General features: G+C 37.4%; 1 non-coding gene across 1 annotated transcript; it reads right to left on the reverse strand.

The window, feature by feature from the left end:
* Positions 1-20,554: 20,554 nt before the first annotated feature.
* LOC121203980 (small nucleolar RNA R71) lies at positions 20,555-20,661 on the reverse strand. Its single transcript, XR_005898908.1, has one exon. It is a non-coding gene; the product is annotated as a small nucleolar RNA R71 (small nucleolar RNA).
* Between the last annotated feature and the right edge of the window lie 5,779 nt (positions 20,662-26,440).

Here is a 26,440-nt window from a genome sequence, read left to right on the forward strand (position 1 = left end):
GAGCATGACGAGTGAATTGCGCTTCAGATTCTACGTGAGAAGCAACTGTATGCTAAATTTAGCAAGTGTGAGTTATCGCTATGTGAGGTGACTTTTCTAGGCCATGTGGCTTATGCTAAGGGGATTCGAGTTGATCCTCGAAAGATTGAGGTTGTGTTGGATTGGAAACAGCCTAAGAATTTGTCTGAGATCTGCAGCTTTCTAGGTTTGGTGGGTTATTATCGGCTATTTGTGAAAGGTTTCCCTCTGATTGCAGCACCCTTAACTAAGCTGCTACATAAGGGTGTTCCATTTGTCTTGACTGATGTGTAGTAGAAGAGCTTCGAGAAGCTCAAGACTGTTCTGACTGAGGCTCCTATTATGATACAGCCTGAACCTAGAAAGGAGTTTATGGTTTACAGTGACAGGTCGAATGTGGGTTTGGGTTGCATTCTGATGTAGGATAGTAAGGTTATGGCATATACGTCTCGTCAGCTCAAGACACATGAGGCAAAATACATAACGCATGATTTGGAATTGGCTGCCGTAGTCTTTGCTTTGAAAATCTGGAGGCACTATCTATACAGTGAGAGGTGTATTATCTACACTGATCACAAAATCCTTAGGTACCTTCTAACTCAGAAGGAGTTGAATCTTAGGCAGCATAGATGGATTGAGCTGCTTAAAGATTATGACTGTACTATTGAGTACCATCCTAGCAAGGCCAATGTGGTGGCCGATGCGTTGAACCGTAGGGTGATGACTGGTCTGAGAGTGATGTTCACTCAACTTAGTTTGTTTGACGATGGAAGTTTGTTGGCTAAGCTGCAGGTTAAACTGACTTGGATAAAACAAATTTGGGATAGGCAGTTACAGGATGAACCGTTGGGTCTTCGGTTCCATTGAGTTGAGAGTGGTAGCATTACGGACTTTGGGTTGAATAATGATAGGGTACTTTGTTTCGTGTTTAGATTTCTATACCGAATTATACTGATCTGAGGCAGTCTATTCTGAGAGAGGCACATAGTAGCCCTTATGCTATGCATCCCGGTGGGAATAAGAAGTACTGTGATTTTAAAGAGCTATACTGGTGGCCGGGATTGAAATAGGAAGCTACTGATTTTGTGGCACGATGTTTGGCATGCAGTAGGTTAAGGCTGAGCATCAGTTACCTTCGGGTATGCCACAGCTGGTTAAGATTCCACTATGAAAGTGGGAGCGAGTAACGATAGGCTTCGTTAGTGGGTTGCCTCTAACACCCACAAAGAATGATTCTATTTGGGTCATCGTAGATTGATTGACCAAGTGTGACAGCCTTAAAGTGACCCTAGTCAGAAAGCGGTTTCGGGACAGCTAAACCGAGTCACCAAATTATTTGAATATGATATTTATTGTTTAAAATATGTGAATATGAATGTGTGAAAGTTTTAACCTTCGATTTAGTAAATTGCATGTGAATTTAGTCAATAGGACTTACGTGTGACACTTTTGAAATGTGGTAGGTCAAAACATAAGGATCTATTAGTGCATGTAATAAAAGGGGTGGACTTGCGTGTCAATTTCCCCCTAATTAGTAGTGGTCGGCCATGAAAAATAGGGTGGACAAAGTGTGATGGGCAAAACATGTCATAAACATGTTATGTTGGGGTTTCATGGGAGGAATGAATAAAATAAGGAGCATGGTAATAAAATAATGGAGGGGAAAATGATGAAAACAAAGAAAAAAAAAGTGTCCATCCTTTTACATTTTTTTGGCCGAAAGTTCTAAGGAGGAAGGAAGAAGGAAGGTGATCTCTTGCTTCATGTTTGGCTTGGAAGAGGATTAGGAAGAGGTTCGGCCATACTTGTATCTAGGTTAAGGTATGTTGATGTTGTTCCATGAGATTCATGCATGCTTTTAGTTGTTAGCTTGAGTTCTACCTAGCCCATGGTTCAAATCTTTGCTATGTCATGGAGATGATATTCGGCTAAGGTGGATTGGTGTTGATGTCATTTGCATGCTAAAAGTGAAGCTTTGTAAGGATACATGTGAGGGTGGATTGATGACATTTGAATTTTCTTTTTAGCATTTTTGAGTTAGACATTAAGTTCTTTGTTTAACCATGACCAAAATTGAAATGGTATGGTGTTTTGATGCATTCGGCCATGGTAGGAAGTAGAAGAGAAATATGGCTGTTGTTCACGTTATTTGGATGAGAAATGGTAGTAAGGTGAAGTGCAATTGTTAGTGTTTGATTTACTAGTGTATATAGTTGTACTAGCCGAGTTTTGAAATTGAAAAAGGGCTTGAGCACCATGTGTGGTATTGAGATTGTTTGAGTAAATTCATAGTTATTTATATGATGAATTCGGTTGTAGATATACATGCTTGAATAAGATGCACGCATGAATGAATAGATGGATTGGTGTTGCATGTGTTCGGTTATAGGTAAGCATGATGATGAATCTATCTTGACTTGGATAATCGGCTCAAGGAGAAATTGCTAAAGTGCTTAGTAATTGATATTAGGTTAATGATGTGTGTTTTCGGTCATAAAGGTGCACATGAGGAAATGTTAGATTAATTGTATTAAATTACTCAATGTGATTAAAAATGCGTATGACCATTTTGTATTTGAGCTAAAAGTGGCCATATGACCTATCAAACTCCTTGTCATATTCGGCCATAAGCTAGCATAATGAGACTTTAATAAGTTAAATTTGTTTGAATTACCTCAAGAGCTTAGAGGACCAAAGTTGGATAAGGGAAAGGAAAAAGTGATCGAATAGCCGCCGAAATCGTTCGACAACATCCGAGGTAAGTTTTCGAGTAACGAGACTTAATTTACGATTTGATTAAGTCATGACGTATGAGCATAACAAATATACGGTGATATGATGATTCTACTTGAATTATATGTTGAGTTAATTAGTCTATACGTATGACGGGTAGCCGTATGTGCATAGAGATCGTGTCATAAAGCAAACTAAACCATGCTGTTTGTATGTGGCTAGTGAGCCGAAAATGGGATTGCTTAATACGTGACTTGTGTTTGAACTCTAATTATGAAAATGAAATATAGATGTGTCATGATTTATTGATATGTGCATGAATATTTGGATGATAACCGGGCTAAGTCCCGAAGGCATTGCGCTAGTGACTAGTTCCGGGCTAAGTCCCGAAGGCATTTGTGCGAGTTACTATATCCGGGCTAAGTCCCGAAGGCATTTGTGCGAGTTACTATATCCGGGCTAAGTCCCGAAGGCATTTGTGCGAGTTACTATATCCGGGCTAAGTCCCGAAGGCATTGGTGCGAGTTACTATATCCGGGCTATGTCCCGAAGACATTCGAGCGAGTAGCTATACCCGGTTAAATCCCGAAGGTACTTGGCTTGGGAATGAGCGACCTTGCTGTAATAGTTTCAATTAATACGCTCGTAAAATCCCAGTGATGAGGTATGTTTCGTATATGCATTGAATTAGTTGATCCCTTACAAATAGTATTCGCTCAGTCGATAAATGAGCTACCGGCCTTTGGCTAAGTTGATCTTTTGTGTATGAATATAAGGGTTGGTAATGTGAAGTAAGTATGATATTGAGAATTTGTGCATATGAAATTATCCATTTAGCCATATGAATGCTACACTTTAGTTGTGTCTAATTTCATGGCTCAAAACTTACTAAGCATTAAATGCTTACTCCGTTTCTTTGAATCTCTGTTTTATAGATTTTGGTTCGTCAGCTATCGGACTCGGGATTGTCGAAGTCGAAGTCGTCCACACTATCAAAGCCCCTTTTGGTACACTTTTGGTTGAACTTTGAAATGGTATGTATAGGACTACCCTTTTTGATGTTGGTCATGTAATCATGGAAACTATGTAATAGGTAAAGTCTACCTTAAAGGCAGATGCTGACAACAGCAGTGGTATGAATTTGAAAAATCACTAAAAATAGTAGAAATGGAATTAAATAGTGAATAAATTATGTAATCGAACCTTGATGGATCTACTTCCATATGGTAGAAACGAAATGGTCATATGAGTTGTATTTTTAAGGGATATTTAATTTTTCGTGGGACAGGGCCAGAGCGATTTCTGGATCCCATGATCTGACTTTGGAAATTCATTATAAATTAACCAGAGATAATTAGAAGTCAAGCAATATATGTATAGATTCCTTTTTGAGTATAATTTCATTATAATCAAACGGCATAAGTATTGAAGCCCTGTATAAGGAGTTATCTATGTCGCAATACAGGAAGGTCAGTGTAGTCGAACCCCATAACAGGGGAGACTTTAACTAATAAACTGTACTAATTGGCTTGACCAAAAATTCTAGAAACAAATTTGTGGATGGATATATGAGTCTAGTTTCAGGGAAAAATTACAAAACTGATTTTCGAGTTTTGGAACTCAAGATATGATTTTTAAGGTGACAGTGACGCAGTTAGCCAGCTGTCTGGAAATTTTTAAAATGGACTGTGAACATACATGAATTATGTCTGTTAGCACCTCGTGGTCGCTTCCGACAACGGTCTCGGGTACGGGGTGTTACAATTTTATTGGTATCAGAGCTACGGTTTAGTCGATTCTAGGACTACCGTAATACGTTTGGGTCTAGCTATACATGCCATTATGTGATTATTTGATAGTGTGGTGATTTCTGACAATTGAAAATGTGTTTATTATAGTAATGGATCCCGATCCCGACCGAGCGGTAGCTGATGATCTTGAGAGTGTAGCGCCTGCTCCCGCACAAGGGACAGCTCCGGCGAACTCTCAACCTATTGCTAGTAACCCGAATGATGAAGCTAGACAAGCTTTTTATAGCGTGATGAATGATTGGTTCAACCAATACATTCGAACTAATACGGCTGTTCCACAACCTCCATTCCCGACTAATGCCACCCCTGCACCTACAATACCTCCGGCAACTGACCAAATAAGGTCAAATAAACCCCCAGTTGACAGAATCCGAAAACACGGGGCTACTGAATTTAAAGCTACGGACAGCGATGATGCCGAGCAAGCTGAATTTTGGTTGGAAAACACTATCCGGGTACTCGATAAGCTATCTTGCACACCCGATGAGTGCCTAAAGTGTACTATCTCCTTGCTACGTGATTCTGCCTACTATTGGTGGAATACGTTGACTTCTGTTGTGCCCAGAGAGCAAGTAACTTGGGAGTTCTTCCAAACCGAGTTTCAAAAGAAGTATATCAGTCAGAGATTCATTGACCAAAAACGAAAGGAATTTCTTGAACTCAAACAAGGTTCCATGTCGGTTACCGACTATGAACGAAAATTTGTGAGGCTTAGCCGATACGCACGAGAATGCATTTCCTCAGAAGCCGTAATGTGTAAACGTTTCGAGGATGGACTGAATGATGATATAAAGCTGTATGTTGGCATCTTGGAAATCAGAGAATTTGTAGTACTTGTCGAGCGAGCTTGCAAAGCCGAGGAGCTCAGTATGGAGAAAAGAAAAGCTGATATGGGAGCAAAGGAGTTTCGTAAGAGGTCTTCAGGGAGGCCCTTTCAACAATCATTGAAAAAGTTTAGAGATGATTTGGGCCAATCTAGAGACACTTCGGGTTTTTCTAGACGAGACCGTAATCGACCCCCTGTGAGTGCATGAGTCACTTCGGTCGCCAGTGTTGGAAATGACCTTCGAGACAGAACGGAGTGTCAGTATTGTGGTAAATGGCACTCGGGGAGTTGTAGGTTCCATGACCGCTCCTGTTACAAGTGCGGGTCAGCTGACCACTTTATTAGAGATTGCCCAAGATTGTCTGAACACAACGTAAATCAGAGTGGGAAGCCTGGTGCTACTACTGCTCGGGGTAGACCATCTAGGAATATGGGCAATGCTAGTGGCGATCAGAGAGGATCTAGAGATGCTACCACCAGATCTGAGGCTCGTGCTCCTGCTAGAGCTTACGCTATACGCGCGCGTGAGGATGCTTCCTCGCCAGATGTTAATACCGGTACTTTTACTCTCTTTGATACTAATGTGATTGCTTTGATTGACCCTGGTTCTACTCATTCTTATATATGTGAAACCTTAGCATCCAGTAAGACTCTACCTGTTGAGTCTACTGAGTTTGTAATTCGGGTGTCAAATCCCTTGGGTCATTACGTGCTTGTCAACAAAGTGTGCAAGAAATGTCCCCTAGTAATCCGAGGCTCCTGTTTTCTGGCCGATTTGATGCTCTTACCGTTTGACGAGTTTGATGTTATCCTCGGTATGGATTGTTTGACCGTACATGATGCAATTGTAAATTGCAAAAGAAAAACCATCGATTTGAGGTGTGTAAATAACGAGATAATCCGAGTTGAGTCTACTGACTTGAATAGGTTGCCAGCTGTAATATCCTCAATGTTGGCTCAGAAATATGTAAGAAAAGGGTGTGAAGCATACCTTGCGTATGTACTTGATGACAAAGAGTTAGAAAAGAAGCCTGAATCTGTGCCAGTGGTTTGTGAATACCCGGATGTTTTTCTCGAAGAATTACCGGGTTTACCACCTGTTCGGGAGGTAGAGTTTGGCATCGAGCTTGTACCTGGGACTACACCGATTTTGATAAATCCGTATCGTATGGCACCAATGGAATTAAAGGAATTGAAAGCTCAGTTGCAAGAGTTGACGGATAGAGGTTTCGCTCGACCAAGTTTCTCGCCTTGGGGTGCACCAGTATTGTTTGTGAAAAAGAAGGACGGAACCATGAGGTTGTGCATTGACTATCGTCAGCTGAATAAAGTGATGATAAAGAATAAATATCCGTTACCACGTATTGATGATTTGTTTGATCAACTGAAGGGAGCCTCGGTGTTTTCAAAGATAGATTTGAGATCGGGTTATTATCAGTTGCGAATTCGAGATTCGGATATACCCAAAACTGCTTTCAGAACGAGATACGGCCACTATCAGTTCTTAATGATGCCGTTTGGGCTCACTAATGCCCCTACGGTATTTATGGATTTGATGAATCAGATCTTCAGACAGTATTTGGACCGGTTCATAGTTGTGTTCATTGATGACATCTTGGTCTATTCAAGAGATAAGACCGAACATGCTGAGCACCTAAGATTAGTGTTGCGAATTTTACGGGATAAGCAGTTATATTCTAAGTTCAGTAAGTGTGAGTTCTGGTTAAGAGAGGTTAGCTTCTTGGGTCATGTGGTATCCGCATCGAGTATTCGAGTTGATCCGAGCAAAATTTCAGCCATACTTAACTGGAAGCCTCCGAGAAATATTACTAAGGTTCGGAGCTTTTTGGGACTTGCCGGTTACTACCGACGGTTTGTAAAAGGTTTCTCGATGATAGCCACACCAATGACGAAGCTACTTCAAAAAGATGTTAAGTTCGAATGGACAGAAAAATGTCAGAAAAGTTTTGATCAACTGAAAACTTATTTGACTGAAGCTCCAATTCTAGTGCAGCCCGAATCAGGCAAAGAGTTTGTCATTTATAGTGATGCCTCCCTACTTGGGTTGGGTTGCGTATTGATGCAAGAAGGTCGAGTTGTGGCCTATGCGTCGAGACAATTAAAGCCATCCGACCCATGATCTCGAATTAGCTGCCATCGTATTCGCTTTGAAAATATGGCGACATTACTTATTCGGTGAGAAGTGCCATGTATTTTTGGATCACAAAAGTCTCAAATATTTGATGACCCAAAGAGACTTAAATCTGCGACAAAGACGTTGGCTCGAGTTGTTAAAAGATTATGAGCTTGTCATTGACTATCACCCGGGAAAGGCTAATGTGGTTGCGGATGCCTTAAGTCGTAAATCACTGTTTGCTTTACGAGCGATGAATGTACACTTGTCTGTTCTATCCGACAATGTGTTAGTGGCGGAATTAAAGGCCAAACCATTGTTGATTCATCAAATTCGTGAAGCTCAGAAAGTCGATGATGAATTGGTTGCAAAACGGGCTGAATGTGTTCCGAATATGGAATCAGAGTTTCAAATTGATGATGACGATTGTTTGAGGTTCAGAAGTCGGTTGTGTGTTCCAAGAAATTCAGAACTCATTTCGATGATTCTGAACGAAGCACATTGTAGCCGAATGTCAATTCACCCGAGGAGTACGAAAATGTACAACGATCTGAGACGTCATTTTTGGTGGCATGGTATGAAACGAGACATTTCCGATTATGGTTCGAAGTGTTTAATATGTCAACAAGTGAAGGCGGAACATCAAGTGCCTACGGGTTTATTTCAGCCGATCATGATACCTGAATGGAAATGGGATCGAGTCACGATAGATTTTGTATCTGGGTTGCCATTGTCGATAAGTAAGAAAGATGTGATTTGGGTTGTTGTTGATAGACTGACTAAGTCGGCTCATTTTATCCCCGTACGTACGGATTTTTTATTGGATAAACTAGCTGAATTGTATGTTTCTCAGATTGTGAGATTACACGGGGTACCGATTTCTATTGTGTCGGATAGAGATCCGAGATTCACCTCGCGATTTTGGAAGAAATTGCAAGAAGCTTTGGGTACCAAGCTTCATTTTAGCACCGCTTTTCATCCACAAACCGATGTTCAATCCGAGCGGATAATTCAGATACTTGAGGATATGTTGAGATGTTGCATCCTCGAGTTTAGTGGTTCATGGGAGCGGTATTTACCTTTGATTGAATTCGCTTACAACAATAGTTTTTAATCAAGTATTAAGATGGCACCTTACGAGGCTTTGTACGGGCATAAATGCCGTACGCCATTGTTTTGGACTGAGCTCGGTGAAAGTAAAATTTTCGGAGTGGATTTGATTAAAGATGCTGAACAGAAAGTAAAAATAATTCGTGAAAGTCTGAAGGCAGCATCAGATCGTCAGAAGTCGTATGCGGATTTAAAACGAAGAGATATTGAGTATCAGGTGGGAGACAAAGTGTTTCTTAAGGTCTCACCTTGGAAAAAGATACTCAGATTTGGCCGTAAGGGCAAACTGAGTCTGAGGTTCATAGGGCCATATGAAGTATCCGAACGAATTGTCCAGTTGCGTATAGATTGATTTTGCCCCCTGAACTTGAAAAGATTCACGACGTCTTTCATGTTTCGATGCTTCGACGTTATAGATCTGATCCATCACACTTAATTAATCCATCAGAGGTTGAAATTCAATCCGATATGAGTTATGAAAAAAAACCGATTCGTATCCTAGCTCGTGAAGTGAAAGAGTTGCGAAACAAAAGGGTTCAGTTAGTAAAAGTGTTATGGCTCAAACACGGGATGGAAGAAGCTACTTGGGAACCCGAGAACTCTATGAAAGAGCGATACCCAAACCTATTTACCGGTAAGATTTTCGGGGACGAAAATTTCTTAAGTGGGGGAGAGTTGTGACAGCCTTAAAGTGACCCTAGTCGGAAAGCGGTTTCGGGACCGCTAAACCGAGTCACCAAATTATTTGAATATGATATTTATTGTCTAAAATATGTGAATATGAATGTGTGAAAGTTTTAAGCTTCGATTTAGTAAATTGCATGTGAATTTAGTCAATAGGACTTATGTGTGACACTTTTGAAATGTGGTAGGTCAAAACATAAGGATCTATTAGTGCATGTAATAAAAGGGGTGGACTTGCATGTCAATTTCCCCCCTAATTAGTAGTGGCCGGCCATGACAAATAGGGTGGACAAAGTGTGATGGGCAAAACATGTCATAAACATGTTATGTTGGGGTTTCATGGGAGGAATGAATAAAATAAGAAGCATGGTAATAAAATAATTGAGGGGAAAATGATGAAAACAAAGAAAAAAAAGTGTCCATCCTTTTACATTTTTTTTGGCCGAAAGTTCTAAGGAGGAAGGAAGAAGGAAGGGGCTCTCTTGCTTCATGTTCGGCTTGGAAGAGGATTAGGAAGAGGTTTGGCCATACTTGTATCTAGGTTAAGGTATGTTGATGTTGTTCCATGAGATTCATGCATGCTTTTAGTTGTTAGCTTGAGTTCTACCTAGCCCATGGTTCAAATCTTTGCTATGTCATGGAGATGATATTCGGCTAAGGTGGATTGGTGTTGATGTCATTTGCATGCTAAAAGTGAAGCTTTGTAAGGATACATGTGAGGGTGGATTGATGACATTTGAATTTTCTTTTTAGCATTTTTGAGTTAGACATTAAGTTCTTTGTTTAACCATGACCAAAATTGAAATGGTATGGTGTTTTGATGCATTCGGCCATGGTACGAAGTAGAAGAGAAATATGGTTGTTGTTCACGTTATTTGGATGAGAAATGGTAGTAAGGTGAAGGGCAATTGTTAGTGTTTGATTTACTAGTGTATATAGTTGTACTAGCCGAGTTTTGAAATTGAAAAAGGGCTTGAGCACCATGTGTGGTATTGAGATTGTTTGAGTAAATTCATAGTCATTTATATGATGAATTCGGTTGTAGATATACATGCTTGAATAAGATGCACGCATGAATGAATAGATGGATTGGTGTTGCATGTGTTCGGTTACAGGTAAGCATGATGATGAATCTATCTTGACTTGGATAATCGGCTCAAGGAGAAATTGCTAAAGTGCTTAGTAATTGATATTAGGTTAATGATGTGCGTTTTCGGTCATAAAGGTGCACATGAGGAAATGTTAGATTAATTGTATTAAATTACTCAATGTGATTAAAAATGCGTATGACCATTTTGTATTTGAGCTAAAAGTGGCCATATGACCTATCAAACTCCTTGTCATATTCGGCCATAAGCTAGCATAATGAGACTTTAATAAGTTAAATTTGTTTGAATTAGCTCAAGAGCTTAGAGGACCAAAGTTGGATAAGGGAAAGGAAAAAGTGATCGAATAGCCGCCGAAATCGTTCGACAACATCCGAGGTAAGTTTTCGAGTAACGTGACTTAGTTTACGATTTGATTAAGTCATGACGTATGAGCATAACAAATATACGGTGATATGATGATTCTACTTGAATTATATGTTGAGTTAATTAGTCTATACGTATGACGGGTAGCCGTATGTGCATAGAGATCGTGTCATAAAGCAAACTAAACCATGCTGTTTGTATGTGGCTAGTGAGCCGAAAATGGGATTGCTTAATACGTGACTTGTGTTTGAACTCTAATTATGAAAATGAAATATAGATGTGTCATGATTTATTGATATGTGCATGAATATTTGGATGATAACCGGGCTAAGTCCCGAAGGCATTTGCGCTAGTGACTAGTTCCAGGCTAAGTCCCGAAGGCATTTGTGCGAGTTACTATATCCGGGCTAAGTCCCGAAGGCATTTGTGCGAGTTACTATATCCGGGCTAAGTCCCGAAGGCATTGGTGCGAGTTACTATATTCGGGCTATGTCCCGAAGGCATTCGAGAGAGTAGCTATACCCGGTTAAATCCCGAAGGTACTTGGCTTGGGAATGAGCGACCTTACTGTAATAGTTTCAATTAATACGCTCGTAAAATCCCAGTGATGAGGTATGTTTCGTATATGTATTGAATTAGTTGATCCCTTACAAATAGTATTCGCTCAGTCGATAAATGAGCTACCGGCCTTTGGCTAAGTTGATCTTTTGTGTATGAATATAAGGGTTGGTAGTGTGAAGTAAGTATGATATTGAGAATTTGTGCATATGAAATTGTCCATTTAGCCATATGAATGCTGCACTTTAGTTGTGTCTAATTTCATGGCTCAAAACTTACTAAGCATTAAATGCTTACTCCGTTTCTTTGAATCTCTGTTTTATAGATTTTGGTTCGTCAGCTATCGGACTCGGGATTGTCGAAGTCGAAGTCGTCCACACTATCAAAGCCCCTTTTGGTACACTTTTGGTTAAACTTTGAAATGGCATGTATAGGACTACCCTTTTTTATGTTGGTCATGTACCTTTCGGTATTGTACAAATTTGGATAGGCATGCGAAAATGGCTTATATATATTTTTGAGCATAATGTTATAATCGTTTTGTATGTATATGGTTATTGAGAGGTGTGGATGTGCTTGGCAATGATTGGCCATTGGAATGGTTAATCACAATCATACTTTGTGCTATATATGCTAAAGGGTTAGTTGAATCATGGAAACTATGTAATAGGTAAAGTCTACCTTAAAGACAGATGCTGACAGCAGCAGTGGTGTGAATTTGAAAAATCACTAAAAATAGTAGGAATGGAATTAAATAGTGAATAAATTATTTAATCGAACCTTGATGGATCTACTTCCATATGGAAGAAACGAAATGGTCATATGAGTCGTATTTTTAAGGGATATTTAAGTTTTCGTGGGACAGGGCCAGAGCGATTTCTGGATCCCATGATCTGACTTTGGAAATTCATTATAAATTAACCAGAGATAATTAGAAGTCAAGCAATATATGTATAGATTCCTTTTTGAGTCTAGTTTCATTATAATCAAACAGAATAAGTATTGAAGCCCTGTATAAGGAGTTATCTAAGTCGCAATACAAGAAGGTCAGTGTAGTCGAACCCCGTAACAGGGGAGATTTTAACTAATAAACTGTACTAATTGGCTTGACTAAAAATTCTAGAAAAAAATTTGTGGATGGATATATGAGTCTAGTTTCAGGGAAAAATTATGAAACTGATGTTCGAGTTTTGGAATTCAAGATATGATTTTTAAGGTGACAGTGACACAGTTAGCCAGTTGTCTGGAAATTTTTAAAATGGACTGTGAACATACATGAATTATGTCTGTTAGCACCTCGTGGTCGCTTCCGACAACAGTCTCGGGTACGGGGTGTTACACCAAGTCTGTGCACTTCATTCCAGTTAGGACCGAATATTCACTTCAGAAGTTGGCGAAGCTCTAAATTTCTGAGATACTGAGACTATATGGGGTACTATATGAGGTACCGGTCTCAATCATTTCTGATAGGGATCCTCGCTTCACGTCTCGATTTTGGAAAATGTTATATGAACCTCTGGATACTAGATTGGACTTCAGTACTGCGTTCCATCCTCAGACCCATGGTCAATCTGAGAGGGTGATTCAGATACTGGAGGATATGTTGAGTTTTGTTATCGAGTTTCAAGGTAGTTGGGATGATTATCTGCTGTTAGTCGAGTTCGCCTACAATAACAGTTTCTAGTCGAGTATTCAGATGGCACCTTACAAGGCTCTGTATGGTCGTAAGTGTCGTACTCTTTTGTGTTGGACTGAGTTGGGAGAACGTCGAGTTTTGGGTCCTAAGCTAGTTTTCGAGATGAGGATAAGGTTTGACTGATTAGGGATCATCTGAAGGCAGTTTCTGATAGATAAAAGTACTATGCATATTTGAAGAGGCATGTGATTGAGTATTTATGTGGGACTTCGTGTTTCTCAAGGTCCCATCATAGAAGAAGGTTCTGAGGTTAGGTCGCAAGGACAAATTGAGCCCCAGGTTTATTGGGCTTTACCAAATTCTAAAGTAAGTACCCATCCATCCCTACACACAGTGTTGTGATTATATGTCACATTTCAGAATAGTTGCAGCCTAGTTGCCAATTAGTATGCAATAAAATGCCAAAATTAGAAATATTTGTGGCTTAGGCACCAGAACCGATAGATAATTAAACTCACTAACTCCTCTATCTCAATATTCCCATCCCAATGCAAATACAAAGTTGTCAGATATCAAGAGTTTATGTATGATTATCCAGACATAATTCATATAAAGATATACAGATCATAATCACTTAATAGTTATCGTATTAGAAATAATGTTTTAGCAATTATCGCATCAGATGTAAGCATTGATAACAGCTTAATCAACCTCAGATCCTCATATATCAAGTTATAGAGCCTAATTCAAATCATATGAACCCTATGGAAGGCATACGTTCGATTTGAACAATGTTTACGACCCTAGGGAAAATTCTAAATTTCGGCCCACACGCCCATGTGGATTCACATGACCTGGATGCTTGGCCTGTGTGGTCCAAATGACCTAGCACACACCTGTATGGCCCTCTTAATGTCACGCACGGCCTGGCATATAGTCGTATGGCTCAAAATTGTGACTTACACGGTCTAGTACACAGCCAAACGCATGCTCGTGTGACTCAAATCTCAAAATACCTCTCACACGACCTGGACACGCCCATGTCTTTGGATTGTGTGACTTTAATTCCAAAATAGTGAGTTACACGGCCTAAACACACGCCTATGTCCTGTGTGGCCCTAATTCACAAACAATGAGTTACACAGCCTAGCATATAACTATGTGGCATCGACACGCCTAATATAGTTTCGAAGTACAAACAACGCAGAAGACTCCTGAGACCTAAAATGACCACCCAATAACCAATTAAACAACTTAATCGAAAAAAATCATGCAATTCAACACAAAACCAACTATGTCAAAAGATTCGACGCAAAACCTTCAAATGAAACTAACACTTACCGACGAATCAATGGCAATTACTCAAATTAGCGTGTTGGGGATCGCTACCTTCGATATATATGCCTAAAAAGGAAGCCAAGTGATCATTTAATAGAGAATTTAAACAAGCCAAGTCAAAACCCACTTCAACATAAATGAATGAACAAAAGTTTAACAGAAGTTCTACAATAAAACTTATGCAATTAACCTTTCAGTCGACAATAATGAGATGTGTAATTACTTGATTACACTACCGAAACATTTTAAAGGTAAGCCAAAAGGAAAAGAAGGAAAAAAAAGAAAAGAGAAGGAAAAGAAGAACGAAGAAGGAGAAAAATAAGAAACGAACAATAAAAAAAAAGAAAAGAAAAATTAAATTTTAAAAGAGCAATTAAACTAATTCTGCAAAGTAGCAAAAACATATCGCCGCTTAACTTACGCAAAGACTTGAACCCCTAACCTTAAACACATAAGTAAATTACATAGCCACAAAAATAAAGACTTAACTACAATAGAAATCAGCAGTCAAACATTCAAATTTTCGAGAGGTTACATGTAACATCCCAAAAATCGGAGGTTAGTATAATCGGGTTTGTGAATCGAGAAAGAGTGGTCATACCTTTATTTTTTAGATTATCTATGCATTTTTAAGAAATATGCATTTTTAATAAATAAAAGAGGTATTGCTTTTTTAGATAAGTGTTAGTGAAACGTTCCTTGAAACCCAAGTTCAAATCCCTCCTTTTGCATTATTTTCATTATTTTGCACAATTTAGCTTAAACCCTAGTATGTGACATGCCTTGTTTTTAAAATAAATGAAAAATTATTTCAAGAATGAGGAAAAAGCCTAATGGTGAAAATAAATATGAGAAAGCATGGAAATTAAATGAGGTCCCAAGTTTGAATCCTTTCTCTTGCAAAATGATTAAATTTTGCAAAATCCCTTGTTTTTTTAGTATGTGTGCCATCCATACCTTTGAACCCTAAGTATAAATACAAATTTTTATTGTATTTTGCAGCCTTCAATTTAATTTTTCCCTACCCTAGCTGTTCACCCTATTCCTCTCCTTTTTTCTCTTCAATTTTCTTTCGTTCTCCCATTGTTATCGTCGCCTACACCTCCCATTTTACCTTCTCTTGCTTCTTCTTTCTGCATCAAGATTGTGCACCATCTCCTTTACTCTATTTCTTCCATTTATCGTCATCTAGTTCATCCCAAAATCTGAAATCTTCAACCCAAGATTGATCTTGAACATTGCCAAGAAAGTGTTATTGTCGTTTCTCTCAACTAGCTTGGGTAAGATCTCTTTTCTCTTCAATTTCTTGATTAATCTTGTCAATTGAAAAAATTATAGATTTGGAATTTGGGGGATTTTAAAATATTTCAAAGGTTTTTTTTTAGATTTTAATGAGATCTCAAACCGTTTCCAAATTTAGCCCCAATTTTGGCCACCATGGATGGTGGTGCGTGTGCCTTTGTGCATGAAAGGGGGTTGTTTTGTTTCTTGGGTCTTGACCATATTTTTCCAAAATTAAATTGTGTTCTTGAACCCTCCTAATCAGCCTTTAATCAAATTTTAATTAGGAAGAGATTTTCTTGATCAATTAGCCAATTGGATCCCACAAATCGTGAAGCGTAAGTGCAATTAAGGATAACTAGATTGTTATTTCCACATAGCTGTTGGGTAAAGGTTATGAATTGATTAAATGAAAGAATTTAGTCATTAATTAGCTACTAATTTCTAGTATATTATTGAATTAGGTTCTGACCCAAACACCCCAAATCATCCGTAAAGGTGAAGAACGATTGTACGTACAGTTCCCATAGATACAGTGTAAGGAATCTAACTAGTTTGGATTCATAAAATAGTTTTAATTTCAATGATTGGTTTGAAATCATAATTGAGAGTTTGGGGGATGTTTTAGTGGTAAATTGATTAAATTTATACTGAATTTTGGTTTAAGTTCGTTTAAGGAATTATTAAGGAAAATTGGAAGATTCGCTAGTGTGCTGCGAGGAAGCGAAAAATAAGGTGTGGATCTTAAACTCATAATTTTTTTTGAAAATGTTAAATATCATATTTTATTTGATAAATTAGCTTGCTGGGATTGGCTTAATAGTCAAATTATTGTTTTTTTGAGTGGCCGAACTAGGTATGTTTCGAGCCTTAAAGGAAATTGCTAGTTTGATAGTATGAATGCTTGATTGAGTTTGTAATTGCATATTTGAGTTATGAGATATGAGAATGTTTAATTGAATGATATAATGTGTTGAGATATTAATTTTATGTATGATTTAAATAAATGAGATATTTGTTATATTGTGTACTGAAAATGGTGCTATTAATACACAATGAAAATCCGTAAAGTATGTGAAACTGAATGATATTGATTGATACTTACACAATGGAAATTTGAAAGATTGGAACATTGTTTCCATTTACTGAAAGTATGTGATTATTGAGGACATATTGAGTATTTCAAATGAATGTGAAACGTATTGAGATATAATTATGTATGAGATTGTGTGACATATTGCATATGCATTGGGTTGGGATTTTGTGGTTGACAGAGGAGTTCCGTGGAGTACCAGTGGCATATTAAGTCTGTATTATTCGTAGTCAGTGCAGTGCACATGGAGTACCGAGGGGAATGGTGATTCATCGCATTTTTACTGGCAGCTTGTTTGCATTTTTACTTGCAGAATTTTCTACATATTGTTATCGGTGGTTTTAACCACAACGGGCTTAAGCCCATATTGTTTAGGAGTTCGGATGACTGGTTCTGGGGAACTCGTGGTGGAAAGTGGATGGTATGGGTAGGAACTTTTTGCATTGCATCATGCTCATGACATATTCGAATGTTATTGATTTATGCTGTGCATTATATTGTGTTGTATTGAATGGTATTGAAGTTAATGATTGTTACTCGAATGAATTATGACCCATGCTCCTACACCGTTTGACATCAATTTGATAATGGCTATGTAATGATATGAAATTCCAATGATGGTTCTGTGTTCTTCTGTTAATACTAATATGTTTCACTGTATTTGATATTTATGTTTTTGTCTGTTTAAATAATTGTTTGACTCACACTGAGCTTTTCATAAGCTCACCCCCAATAGTGTTTAACTTTTCAAGTAAACCTCGAAAGTAGGATCGGACTCAGCATTTGGATAATCTCCTTGGACCTCGGACTATTCTTAATAAGTATTATTAAGTCTTTATTGGTTTTGGTTTGTAATTTTTAATTATTTATAGACTGTGGCTTAGTAACATTTTTTCTACAATTTTTGCATGCATGGATTTCTCAAGCATAATAATCGGATAATGCATGATATCAGGCTTTATTAAAATTTGATATTGTTCCCTAGTTTCCGCTGCATTGCAAAGGAACTGTTTTTGAAAAGCAAATTGATAAGGCAACTAAGTTTCCAAAATGACTTGAAAAATGGTTTTTCTATTGCATTAGTTTAACATCGAGTTTTTTTTTTAAGAAGAGCGACAAGCAAACGGTTTTTTTAAAACAACACTATCAACAATAAAATGAATCATAAGTAAACACGACTAATAAATCATAAATGTAACTTGTTTTAATCCCATGCTTGGCATGTTTTTGGATGATTTATTACATAATTTAGTGAATTTGATGCTCCTAATCCTTTAACTTCATGTTTATACACTTAGGCGAGCTTAGGGGAGCAAAAGGAGCGAAAAATAGAAAAAATCAGACAAAACGGGCGATCTTAAAGATACACACGGTCAAGCCAATCCTACAAGTGCCAAAATAGGATTTTTCCTATATAATTCGTCACCTTTTTACTTAAATTTGTTGTTAAAACCAAGTAATTACTTAATAAATTAATGAAATATATGAAAATATGAAATTGGGACATAGAAATTATTAAAATGTGATTTTATATTTATTTTATAGTTTTCATGCACAAAATGGCTTCTTTTATATTAATTTGAGCATATTATATTTTCAAGATATAAAGTGGGTCATGCATGATTAAATTAAATAATAAAATATAAAGTTATATTAATAATTTATTTTAATATGTTTCATTAATAAATTGGGTTTTAATTAATTAAGTAAATTGATTAATTAAAATGGTTAAATTACATTTTTTGGTCCTCTAAATTATCTACTATTACTGGACAGGTATGAGAGCTTTATGTTCTTTACAAAACCATCCAAATGGAAGACCAAGTCAACCCAAAATTTGGCTACATGTGGATGTTCATAAATCAAATTTTGGTTTAATTACACAAGATCCTTGAAGAGTTGAAAAAATCAAAGATTTACCCAGAGATTTGCAATTGACCGAGTCCTGATCCTGATGATGTTGTGGCACTTAAATCAAGGAAAAATTAGCCACATTTTAGCAAATCATGGTCAGCCACCATTGGATGAAATTCTAGAAGATGGACACTCCTATTTTTAGCAAACTAGCTCCCTTGTCTCATCTATAAATAAGACCCAATTTCTCACTTTTCTAATCATCCCTCACTCATTCATCATTCTCTCCTCTCTCAACTCTCTTAGCCCTCATGCCTATCATCATCTTAGCCTCTTAAAGAGCCCTTGGTCGGCCACCTTGAAGAGCCATCAGCAAATGAGCGAAGCAAATGAACGAAGGAGCCCTCGTCAGTCAGAGTCTTAGGTGACAGCCACTTTGATTTGGGTTTAATCTTTCTTTTCTTTAACTTAATTCAAGAATGTTTGCTATGTTTTTACTATTCTTGTTTACAACAATGATAGCTTAATTTTATTTAAGCTAGGATAATTAGTTTGATTGAATAATATTTATTTGATTCATGCTTATAATGTTTGTGCCTCAATCGATTATGCTTTCAATTAAAATCAAGTCTGTATTTCGTTCATACGTGATTGAAATGCACCTAAATTAGTTGAGCGATCCTAACCAAACGACGGCTAATGGACACATAATTGAAATGTGCATGCTCAATTTAGATCCTAACCCGATTAAATTGTAGGTTACATAACAACCCTAACCAGGCTCTGTTATCTGCATAGTTTTTAGATTTTTGTGATTAAACTGTTTCAAACCTAACACGTCATTGTTACCTCGCGTGAATACTAAGAAACCCTTAGTAAATAAGGATTTGTAAAATGCGTATTTACTAAGTAAAGGATTCTGAAAGGACCTATTGTGGTTTCCAAACTCATGAAAGATCGAGTTGCCGTGGAATATTTTTCCGAATATTGATAAACATGTTGATAATAATTTGAGTTTAATTAAAGTAACTTTCCTAGCTTATTTATGTTATAATTGTTGCTTATTGTGTTAATTCTGCTAAAATCTATTTCATTCATATAGTTGCATGTTAGGATAAATCACATAAGGGATCATTGCATTTAGTTTAATATATTTTAATCATCACTTCTCAATTATGTTGTTTTATTATCAAATTGTTAATATAATTTTACAAATTAATTGACTTAGCACAAATACAATATATGTGGAGACGATAACTCGATACTTACTTATTACTTGATAACGACTATGTACACTTACACAAACCCGAACGTTACAAGTTTTTGGCACCGTTGTCAGAGATTGTCAACTGTTTCCATAGTCATTTTTTGTGAAATTATTTATTTTCAATTTGGTTATTTCTAACATTACTAACTTATTTTTTTATTATTTTGTGATTTTCTTTTCAGATGTTTATGAGCATAGATCGGGTTATCGATTTATTCCCAATAGACCCTGAAATTGAGCAAACTTTCAGACAAAGAAGACGTGAACAAACAGCTCAAGGACAAGTCGAGATGGACCTTGGAAATCAAAATCAAGACCAAGGTAATGAAGCTGAACATGTACAAAATCCATCCTCATTGCTGATGTTAGGGATCGATGCATCAGACAATATGCTGTGCCACTTTTCAGTGAGTTAAATCTAGGAATTAGAAGGCTAGATATTGAGGCAACCCAATTCGAATTGAAACCAGTGATGTTTCAAATACTACAAACGGTGGGCCAATTTAGTGGAATGCCCACGAAAGATCCATATCTCCACCTTCAATTGTTTATGGAGGTGAGTGATTTATTCAAGATAGCCGGTGTGACTAAAGACGCACTAAGGTTGAAATTGTTTCCATACTCATTGCGAGATCGAGCACGAGCATGGCTCAATTCATTGCCACCAAGTTCTATATCTACATGGCAAGAATTAGCAGAGAGATTTTTGGTTAAGTATTTTCATCCAAGCAAGAATGCTAAGTTGAGGAACGAGATCACAGCTTTCCAACAATTAGATGATGAGTCTTTGTATGAGGCTTGGGAGCGATTCAAGGAGTTACTTCATAAGTGTCTTCATCATGGGATTCCTCATTGTATCTAGTTGGAGACATTCTATAAAGGTCTCAATGCACATACAAGATTGATGGTAGATGCTTTTGCGAATGGTACAATTTTGTCTAAGCCTTATAATGAGGCTTATGAGATCATCGAGAGGATTGCGAGTAATAACTCTCAACGGCCAACAAATCAAACAGCTTCAGGAAGACATGTAGCCGAAGTTCATAAAGTTGATGCTCTCACTTCGTTATCAGCTCAAGTATCGTCTATTTCTTCTATGTTAAAGCATTTTACCGCTAATAGTGCTAATAATTTTGCAGCTCAACTACCAAGTCTGTTTGAAGTAGTTTTCTGCGTGTAATGTGAGGAAGGTCATTCTTTCGAGAATTGCCCATTAAATCTCGAGTCAGTGTACTATGTGGGGAACCAACATCAAAATAGGAGTGGACAAAGACCCTAATCCAACTTCTATAATCCTTCATGGCATAATCATCCCAACTTTTCTTGGAGCAACCAAGGAAATAGACCAAACAACAACTTTATACAGCATAGACCCAGCCAATCTCAAGGTTTTAATGAGCAAGCTGCAAACTATCTCAAGCTAAGGCATCAAACAGTTTGGAGAACTTCTTGAAAGCGTATATGACAAAGAATGACACTTTGATCTACAGCCAAGCAACAACACTAAAAAATTTGGAATACCAAATAGGCCAATTAGCTATGGAGCTTCGTAATAGACCGCACGGAACATTGTCGAGCAATACTGAGAATCCAAGAAACTTGGGTAAAAAATAGCTCAAGGAAATGGCATTTCGAAGTGGTAAAATTTTGGAACCCCAAATGATTAATGTCGAAGACGATCCTGTTGAAAAGGAGGAAAGTCAACCGGCTGTTGAAATTCCTACACCAAAGGAATCAGAATCTGTAAAGACTAATAAGGTAAATCTTAACTTAGTGAATTCAGATACTTTAACATCTTCTATGGATGCAGATTTACCTACTCAGAAGAGTTGTCCAGTTCAACCGAAAGTTCCATTACCTCCATATCCGTAAAGATTACAGCAACAGAAGCAGAAACAGGAGGTGTAATTCAAGAAGTTTTTGGATGTTTTGAAGCAATTACACATCAATATTCCATTGGTGGAGGCTTTAGAACAAATTCCGAATTACGTGAAGTTTATGAAGAATATACTATATAAGAAGAAATAACTGAGTGAGTATAAGACCGTCGCCTTGACAAAGAAGTGCAGTGCATTCCTGCAGAACAAGCTACCATAGAAATTGAAGGATCCAGGAAGCTTTACGATACCCTGTAACATTGGTGAATCTTACTATGGTAAAGCTTTGTGTGACTTAGGAGCAAGTATCAACTTGATGCCAAGTCTATTTTCAAGATGCTAGGGATAGGAGAAGTAAGACCTACAACTGTGACGCTCTAACTAGCGGACTGATCTTTAGCATACCCCGAAGAAAAGATCGAGGATGTTTTGGTAAGAGTCAATAAATTTATTTTTCCTACTGATTTCATTATTCTAGATTTTGAAGTAGATAAGGAAGTGCCAATTATCCTTGGGAGACCTTTCCTTGCCATGGGAAGAACGTTAATTGATGTGCAAAAAGGCGAACTCACCAAGCGAGTTCAAGATGACCAGGTAACTTTTAACATTCTTAAAGTGATGAAATTTCCCGATCTGACAAAAGAGTGTTCAGTTATGGAAGCGTTAGAAACCTTTATTTCTATGGAAAGAAATTTTGAAGACGATCCATTAGAGAAAGCCTTAGGGTTTGACCCTTTGGAGGTTGAAGAAAGTGAAGAAAACATGGTTCTGGTGGAAGCCAATCAGAGAAATTTTATTCAATCCACAGGGTTTGAACCGTAGGAGTTAGAAGTCAGAGAATTTGTGCAACGTAAATTTTCAATCAAAGAACCACCTACACTCGAACTAAAGGTATTTCCTTTCCATTTGAAATATGTTTATTTAGGTGACTGTTCCACTTTGCCTGTGATTATTTCAGCAGAACTGACAAAAGATCAAGAGGAGCAACTAATTGCTGTTCTAAAGAAATTTAAGAAAGAAATTGGTTGGACCATATCTGATATTCGAGGTATAAGCCCTTCATTTTGCATGTACAAAATTATGAAGGATGTTGTGAGAAAGGAAGTGATCAAATGGCTAGATGTAGGAATCATTTATCCTATTTCAGATAGTTCGTGGATAAGTCCAGGTACAGTATGTGCCGAAGAAAGGTGGAATTACAATTGTTGAGAATAAGTGTAACGAGTTAATTCCTACGATAATTGTTAGCAGTTGGAGAATTTATGTTGACTATAGAAAGCTAAATTTTCTATTGCCTTTTATGGATCAAATTTAGATCAACTGGTAGGTAATGAATTCTATTATTTTTTAGATAGTTATTCGGGATATAACCAAATATTTATAGCCCTGGAAGACCAGCATAAAACAACTTTTACTTGTCCGTACAGTACGTTTTCTTTTAGGCAAATGCCTTTTGGTTTATGTAATGCACCTGCAACATTTCAACGATACCTGATGGCAATATTCACTGAGATGGTTGAAAATTTTTTTGAGGATTTCATGGATGATTTTTCTGTTTTTGGTAACACTTATGATATTTGTTTGAGTAATTTGGCTAAGGAACTGAAGAGATGCGAAGAGACGAATCTTGTCCTTAACTGGGAGAAATGTCATTTTATGGTTAAGGAAGGGATTTTCTTAGGGCATAGAATTTCAAAGAAAGGAATTGAAGTCGACAAAGCAAAGGTGGACGTAATTGAAAGATTACTGGCCCCAGTAAATGTAAAAGGAGTCAGAAGTTTCTTAGGCCATGCCGATTTTTACCAAAAGTTTATTAAAGATTTTTTGAAAATTTCTAAACCATTGTGTTTGTTGTTAGAAAAGATGCAATGTTCGATTTTAACAAAGCATGTTTAGAAGCTTTTGAAGAGCTAAAAAAAGGGTTAATCTTAGCCCCAATAATCATTACACCCGATTGGAGCACACCTTTTGAGTTGATGTGCGATGCAAGTGATTATGCTGTTGGAATTGTGATGGGTCAAAGAAAAAAATAAAGTGTTCCGCCCTATTTACTATGTAAGTAGAACCTTGACGGGAGCCCAACTCAATTATACGGTAACTGAAAAGGAACTATTTGCTATAGTCTTTGCTTTTGACAAATTTCGCTCATATCTTATAGGTACCAAAGTTACAGTATTTACTAACCATGCGGCCATTAAATACTTGCTCACGAAGAAAGATGCAAAATCGAGGCTAATTCATTGGATACTTTTACTCCAAGAATTTGACCTTGAGATCCAAGACAGAAAAGGTGTTGAAAATCAAGTAGCTGATTATCTATCAAGGTTGGAGCAAGATGAGGTAACTCGATCACATGTGCCTATCAATAAGAATTCCCCATATGGATTATTTAAGGTGAGTCAAATTCATGAAACACCTTGGTTTGATGATTTTTCCAATTATCTTGCGTGTGGAATAATTCGTCAAGAAATGACATACCAACAAAGGAAGAAATTCCGTCATGATAATCGGTATTATTTTTGGGAAGACCCGTTCTTGTTTAAATAGTATGCAGATAATATAATCCGAAAGTGTGTAGCTGAAAGTGAGATTGCTGAGATCTTATATCATTTCCATTCATCTCCAAGTGGGGGACACTTTGGTGGTGCACGTACTGTGGCTAAGGTTTTGCAAGCAGGATTCTTTTGGCCTACACTATTTAGATGCTTATGCCTATGTGAAGAACTGTGATAGATGCCAAAGGAGCGGAAACATATCAAGGAGGAATGAAATGCACTTAATAAATATTTTGGAGATTGAATTATTTAATGTATGGGGCATTGACCTTTTAGGCTCGTTTCCTTCTTCGTATGGGAACAAATACATCTTAGTTGCTGTGGACTATGTATCCAAGTGGGTCGAGGCTAAAGCGTACCGTACAAATGATACTAAGGTAGTCATGTGATTCCTGCAAAAGCATGTGTTTACACGATTTGGAGCACCAAGAGCTATTATTAGTGATGAAGGTTCTCATTTTGTGAACAAGTGGCTTAAGTGCTTGCTTGACAAATATGATGTGAAGCAGAAAATTGCTACTGCTTACACCCCCAGTCCGATGGGCAAGTTGAAAGAGTGAACCGTGAAATCAAAGGTATCTTGGAAAAAGTAGTATGTTCCAGCAAAAAAGATTGGTCTCAAAGGCTCGATGATGCATTATGAGCCAATCAAATAGCATTTAAGACACAATTAGGAATGACTCCTTATCGGCTGGTTTTTGGGAAGGCATGTCATTTGCCATCAGAGTTGGAGAATAGAGCTCACTAGGCTTTGAAGAAGTTGAATTTTGATCTTAAGCAAGCCGGTGAGAGAAGGATGTTACAATTGGATGAATTGGAAGACCTGAGGTTGTTTTCTTATAAGAATGCCAAAATGTATAAAGAAAGATAAAAAAGATGGCATGATAGTCATATACGACCTCGCGAGTTTAAAGAAGGTCAGAAGGTTTTGTTGTTTAATTCAAGGCTGAAGTTATTTCCTGGGAAGTTGAAATCCCGATGGAAAGGACCTTATACCATCTATCGAGTTTATCCTTATAGAGTTGTTGAATTATACGACAATTACGGACGTACGTTAAAGTCAATGGTCAACGTCTCAAACATTATTGGGATGGTGACGTTGAGCGAGTTGAATCCTCGTTCAAATTAACAGACCCTTTATTTTTCATAAACTGTTTTGTAAATAAATAAATAATTAGGATTTATTTTCTTAATTTAGTACATTTAATTAATTCTGTCTAAGGAGATTGGAACTTAAGCGGGACCAATGTGACCCCTCCAACCTTTCCTGAGAATTAATTTAATGTAATTTATTGAGAAGAAATTTTCTAATTAAGATTTAAAATTTTTTAGTTTCATTTGTTTTGTTTAAATTTTAAATTTTTATGTTAATAAAGGGGGTCAAATTTGGCCTAAGTACTAATAAGATTTTTTTAGTAAGATAAAGTTTGAATATGAGGCCCAAGATAGCAAAAAGAGGGAAAACTCTGCACCTATTGCCGCCACTTTCGTTGCTTGCTGCCCAAGTAACCCTAATGTAGCTAAGTTTTTGCTACATGTTGCCCTAATTTTCCCTATATAAACCCCTCTTCATTCTACCAATTTTCATATCCCTCAAAGCTATTTCCTTAAACCCCAAGAATCCTTAAACTTTTCTCTTATGCCGTCAAACTCAAATCTCGAAAGAAACCCTAGTTCTCCTTCCTTTTTGCAGAAATATCCTAAATTGACGCAAAGAGATCGCTGGAGCATCAATGTCGCTGCTGCACATAGCCGCTAGCGCCACTGAACACTACCATTACTGCCGCATGCTGTCTTTGCCACTACAACCTCTTCGCTGTTGCAAGGTTAACTGAAGTAGATCCTACCTACTTGTCAATTTCTCTTCTTCCCCTGTAAGCAGAACTTTGCAAAATTTTTGGGAAAATACCATGTCTCGCAAAAGAACTAGATCGTCGAAGACTACTCCTCAAAACCCGATTGTGATCAATGAAGAAGTGAAAGAGAGATTTGATTCAATTTTCAAGCATTGACCTATGATGCCGGAAAAAGGTTTTAACTTGAAGAGTAATGATTTGATGGTTGTCTCTGTGCCAATTAGAAAGACAATCAATGCTACAAGTGGGAACGATTTTGTGATGCTCGTTCGCTTCCCGATGATGAACTAGTTCGAGAGTTCTATGCAAGTTTGACCACACAAGATGCTACTGAGGT

This window comes from Gossypium hirsutum, chromosome A07, assembly GCF_007990345.1.
Source record: "Gossypium hirsutum isolate 1008001.06 chromosome A07, Gossypium_hirsutum_v2.1, whole genome shotgun sequence".
NCBI lineage: Eukaryota > Viridiplantae > Streptophyta > Magnoliopsida > Malvales > Malvaceae > Gossypium > Gossypium hirsutum.